This window comes from Chelonoidis abingdonii, chromosome 3 (assembly GCF_003597395.2).
Source record: "Chelonoidis abingdonii isolate Lonesome George chromosome 3, CheloAbing_2.0, whole genome shotgun sequence".
NCBI classification, from domain to species: Eukaryota; Metazoa; Chordata; order Testudines; family Testudinidae; genus Chelonoidis; species Chelonoidis abingdonii.
In genome coordinates, this window is record NC_133771.1 from 167,171,725 (window position 1) to 167,177,724 (window position 6,000).

The 6,000-nt window shown below is 43.3% G+C and overlaps 1 protein-coding gene across 8 annotated transcripts in view; it reads right to left on the reverse strand.

Annotated features, from left to right (window-relative positions):
* DISP1 (dispatched RND transporter family member 1) overlaps positions 1–6,000 on the reverse strand; it is a 203,851-nt gene that overhangs the window by 192,642 nt on the left and 5,209 nt on the right. For 3 of the 8 annotated variants that reach the window (XM_075064310.1, XM_075064317.1, XM_075064311.1), the window contains exon 2: positions 4,602–4,670. The exons of 4 other annotated variants lie outside the window; for them this stretch is intronic. The gene's annotated coding sequence lies outside the window, so the exon portion shown is untranslated. Of the gene's footprint in view, positions 1–2,491; positions 2,670–3,765; positions 3,832–4,601; positions 4,671–6,000 lie in introns of all 8 variants that reach the window. One more of the 8 variants, XM_075064309.1, reaches the window with a different exon arrangement.

Here is a 6,000-nt window from a genome sequence, read left to right on the forward strand (position 1 = left end):
TACTGTCTCTTTAAAGGAGCAGTAAATTTAACTTCTAGGAGTGTTCCAGGAGAGGGTTGGACACAACAGGGCAGATGGTATGCTGCAAAATGTAACTGGATGGTGGATGTCAGGATGTGACCTACATGCTGGTAAGGCTGACAGCTGGTGTCCAGGCTGTGAGCCACATCAGCATAGCATTTAAGGTATCCAGAATTGCAGGGCACGTTTTGAAAACCCTTTAATGGTCTGGGTTGAACCCCAAAGCATCACAGACCCTCTCTCTAAATTTGAATAGAGGCTGTTAATCTTGGGGTTTTTAGCATATGGTTATTGAATTAATACTTTCTCTAGTCTCAAGAAAGAGTGAGGGCCTTCCCTGTTGCCCTTCTATAGGACAGATGGGAAGGGTTAAACAGTAAGGTGTTGTCAAGGTATTTTTCCCCCAGTTTGAACTTTAGCGTCCAAAAGTGGGGACCTGCATGGTCACTTCTAAGCTTAAGTCCTAGCTTAGATCTGATAGCACTGCCACTAGCCAAAATATAGTGTTTGGCACACTTTCTATTCCCCCAAAACCTTCCCTGGGGAACCCAAGATCCAAACCCCTTGGGTCTTAAAACCAGGAGAAATAAACCACCCCTCCTCTTTTCCCCCTCCCAGACTTTCCCCTCCCCGGGTTATCCTGAGAGGCTACACTGATCCAAACTCCTTGGATCTTAAAACAGAGAGGAATTAACCTTCCCCCCCGCCAGTCCCTGGTGAGTTCAGACCCAATCCCCTTGGGTCTTAAACAAGGGAAAAAATCAATCAGGTCCTTAAAAAAGAAAGCTTTTAATTAAAGAAGAAAGATAAAAATCATCTCTGTAAAATCAGGATGGAAAATGTTTACAGGGTATTCAGCTCATATAGACTAGAGGGACACCCCACCCCCACCTAGCTTGAGATTCAAGTTACAGCAAACAGAGGTAAAAAAAATCCTTCAAGCAAAATACACATTCACAAGTTAAGAAAACAAACATAAGACTAATCCGCCTTTTCTAGCTAGTACTTACTATTTGAACATGAGAGACTGTCTCAGAAAGATTGGGGAAACCTGGGGTGCACCTCTGGTCCCTCTTAGCCCCAAGAGCGAACAATGAACAAAACAAACAGCACAAACATAGACTTCCTTCCACCAAGATTTGAAAGTATCTTGTCCCCCCATTGGTCCTCTGGTCAGATGTCAGCCAGGTTCACTGAGCTTCTTAACCCTTTACAGGTAAAAGAGACATTAACCCTTAACCATCTGTTTATGACAGGTGTGAAATAGCACTTAATATATTATGAGCTGTTCAGGATTTTATCCCACGTACATCTTATCCAAGTAGCCTCTTTCCCTAAGAGTGAAATTTACTATATGTCATCAATGACTAAAGTGTAACTCAGATATTTTTCAGATCTTCATTATTATAAAAGCTATTTCACTTTAATCAGTTCGACTAAAATCTATGAGATATTTTGTAGAAACAGCAAAGTTAACTCACTCCCTAGATATTTAACCGTTCATTTTGCATAATTCCATGTCATTCCTAAGCTGTGTCAGAGATAATACTATTTTTATTTTAGTATGCTAACTGTCTTCCCAACTAGCATCTACAGTCACACCCTTTTCAGGTTACTATAACCACAAAATTCAGAATGCACATCCATAAAATTTGGTTCCAACTCTAGCCAAGAGACAATGTTAAAATGTAAGCGACAAAGGAATTATTGATTTACAGACTTCACAAGAAAGATCATTTAAGAGGGCAAACTATTAGAATTGAGAAGCCTCAAAAGCTAAAAAATAAGTTATAAAATATTTTACTTACTGCTGAAGAGAGATTATCAAAAAGTTGTGTGACAATGAGCACTTAACATCTTCAAAGTGTTACACATGCAGTAATAATTAATGCTTAATTCTGAAATGCCTACAAAATTATCATCTTGCTGGAAATAGCCTTCTTATTCTACTCTTACGGTGCAAACTGAAAATTATCTGTTTATATAGGACTTAGCCAAAAAAATGCTTTTACTCCCGCTTATAGGTGCAGCAAAAGTTAACCACTATTACCAAAGAACAGCTGACATTATAAAAACTGGTCACAGGCAAGCAAGTCACACTAAATGTTAGAAATCCCATATGGTCACTGAACTAGAGAATAATAGCAGTTGCTAAACCAAATGAATGCTATTGTTCAATTCGAAGAGAGATCTCTGTACTTTGTTATTTTTGCATTTTATTGAAATGACCACTACATTTAATGTTCAACAATATTAACAACTCAGAAGTCTGATTAACTCTACAACCTTATCACATTTTTAAGGGTTTGGTGGAAAAGGAATGCATACTACTAAGACTTACAGTTAACATATGAGAAACATTACTGAGAGTCATTCAGCAGCCTCCTCACGGGAAAGGGTAACATTATGAGAACTTTAAGTGTTTGCATATGTTGTTTTACCTTTGTTCTTTTACTGTCTTATTTCTCACCTCTTACATGTTAAGACTTTTGGGAGTTACTAATTTGACTGCTTTCTCTTTCTTCCTGGGGCCCTCTGGGATCACCTCCTTCATTTCACTCTCTTTTGTTCCTGCTACAGTGACCCTCCCACCAGCCAAGGAGAGTTAGACATGCCATTCTCTGGGGACATTGGTGGCTACCAAAGAGCTGGTCATGGCAGGGGTGTGGAAAGGACAAGGTAAAAGAAGAGAAAAAGAGGGCAATGAAAACAGATACATAGTTCAATTTCTCTCCATTTCCCTCCCCACACCAACAGGCTCCCAACTCATACTCAATCATCCAGGGAGCAGAAACATAACCTTGATATTGAACTCGCATTTTTCTGTATTACGTAGAGCTGGCCACAACTTAGGGGTTTTTATTTGCAGAAGATTTTGCTGCTTACAATTTGCTTTCCTTCTGATTTAGAATGAAAGCAAATTTACAAAATTTCCCATCAAAACCAGAGTCTCAAAAATTTTATTTTAGAAACACTGAAATATGGTGTTCTTGAAACAAAACATGAAATTCATTTCTTGTCAATTTTACAGCTGCTTTTCAGGCTCCAGGGGCTGCTTGCTGGAGTGAGGGGAGTCTGCCAGCACCCAGAGTCCCAGCTCTAGACAGGGCTCCAGGAGTTGGCAGGTTTTCTGCCATAGTTGCAGACCCTGAAACCTGCCTTTGTTTCAGCAAAAGTTTAGTCGAATCTGTAGTAGATTCATCAAAACATTTCTCTACAAATGAATTGGCATTTTCTGAACAAATGTTTTGCTGGAAAACTCCTGATCAGCTCTAGTATTACGAGAGCTGAAAAAAGAGACCCACTCACACTTTTTACATAAGTAATAACTGCTGCTACGCTAGAACAAAAACTTGAGCATTTAAGGTAGAAATTAACAGCTAGGGGAGGAGAGGCATACATTCAAATACAATCACAGCTTATACAGGCTTTTAATTATCACATTGCAAAATGCAAAACCAAACTTAACTCTGCTCCCATAGTCACATCCAGTCTCAAAACTACAGATAAGAAACCCTGGCATCTTATTCTCCATATAGAAACAATATTTTCATCCCATCTATCAGAAAGTAGAAAAATTTCATAGCATTTTCTTCATATATTCCCAAAGTCTCATCATATGATCCATATTTCACACCCTTATTGTAGCTTAGTGGGTTGAGCACTAGTCTGCTAAACCCAGGGTTGTGAGTTCAATCCTTGAGGGGGCCATTTAGGGAACTGGGGATTTCTACAGGATCTCACTTTCCACCTGTCCATCCAGCTCCTAGTCACCCATCTCAGGATATCATCATCCAGAGTCAGGACAACCTAAAGGGGATGTAGAGGTGATTATTATCCATCTCACCCCAGATTCACCCTCCACAAGCACAGCAAAGCCAGACCAGGAACATAATTTCCAACTCCATCCCTGCTCCAGCCACACAGCATATGAAGCACAGACACCACCACTTACCCAGTCTCGGGGAATCCTCGGGATGGAAGAATCTCAAGGGGATAAAGGCAGAAATGCATGTAAAAAAAAGTTATCAGAGCCTCCCTAGACTAGGGACAATAGCTGCTTTTTTTTTTTTTTTAAATACCCGCACAGCAATGACACCTGCATAGGACAGACTCAAGGACAGGGCCCTTATCAACAGCAGAATGGCTAGCAGACCTGAGGGGGAGAAAGCTTATGATAAAATGTTTGTGGCATCAATACAGAGGCCCCCCCAAAAAAGCCCAAAATGCAGAGAGTTGGAAGCAGTATCTGAGGACTGAGAGATTGATGCAGTGGCAAAGGACAGTATGGCTATTGCCAGTGAAAGCACTGCCATGTCCAAAAACAGCATAGAAAGAGGTTTCAGAGTTGCAAGAGGGAGATGCAGAGGCAACTCCTGGGGGCAATACAAAGCCAAAATGCCCTACTGCAGTGCTCCCAGCCATTCCCCTCTCAGACCTAAGCTGAGGGCACTGAAAACAATGGCAATTGAGATCCCAGCTCATTTGAGCCCTCTATTGCCCATTGTAACTTCAAACCTCAGCATGCCACACCAGATAGCCCACAAACCAGAAGAGGCTGAGCAAAGACATATACTCACCTGTAAATTTAACCTTGCCCCTTTGTGTTGTGCCTGCATTGCACTGTTGCACTTGACTGTTTTGTTGCACTGGTAATATAAAGAAAGGGTTCTTTGTAGTTAGGTAATAGATTGCTGTTTAATATAGTGTGTCATAATTTAAAGCTGTTTTTCAGTTTTGTTTCAGTTGAATGTTGACTTCTGCTTGTTACATAATAGATTAATAAAAACCTTCATATGGAGTTGACGACAGTTCATTTTACACAGAAAATTGTGTTGGCATTAATTGATAGGCTTTATAAACAAATGTAGGCAAAGACAGTAGGTGCAATAGGGGCTGCTGGCTCTGTTGCACTTCCACCATCCATAAACTACACTGAACTGAACAAAAGACGTTAAACCCCCCTCCTCTCCAGGAATTAGTAGCTGGATGTACCGCTGCACAATCCAGGCCCGAGCCTTCAAATAAGAGCAACAGGCATCCCTGATAATACTGTCTCGGCTGTTTGCATTTTGTATTGGATGCTTTGCTGGTTGCTCAAATCATGGAGCAAGTCTCTGCACCTCAGCCTCCCACCCATCACTAAGGATTTCTCCTTTACTCTCACAAATATTGTACAAAATACAACATGAAGCTATAATCACTGATCTGTTTTTCTGTTGCTTCCAACCTATTCAACAAATAGCACCAAATCCCTTTGAAACAATGTAAAACTTTAGAGCCTACAAGTCCACTCACTTCTACTTCTTGTTAAGCCACTCAGGCAAACACATTTGTTTACATTTCCAGAATATAGAACAGGGGTGGGCAACCTATGGCACGTGTGCCAAAGACGGCATGCGAGCCAATTTTTAATGGCAAGCTGGAGCCTGCCGGGACTCCAACATGCCATTAAAAATCCTGCCCAGCCCGGCCCTCTCTCCTCTGTTCCCCCCACGGGGGCAGGGAGCAGAAGCATAGCCGTGCACACGGGGTGGGCAAATGGCCCCACTCTCCCGGCACAGCAAGCCCTGGGGTCCGTGCTTCCGGGCCAGAGCGCCAGGCCAAGCGCAGCAAGCTGCCGGCCCCTCCCCTGCCTTCTCCCCTACCCTGGAGCCCTGTTGCCACGCTCAGCGCTCTGGGGGTTGGGGCTGCGTGCTCCGGCGGGGCAGCATTTGGCTCTGCAGGGAGGCAGAAACTCTCCTCCCTCCCCTGGACCCATGCCGCCCTGTGCGCTCCCGCAGGGCAGCATTTGGCTCCGTGGGGAGGCAGACACGCTCCCGGCTCAACTGGAGCTCTTCCGCCGCCGCGCGCAGCGGTCTGAGGGCCGGGGCTGTGCTCTCCCACAGGGCAGAGTGTCTGGTTCTGCATGGAGCCTCAAGGTAAAGGCCCAGGGCTGGGGGGGTTGGATAAGGGGTGGGATCCGGGGGGGGTGGCTGG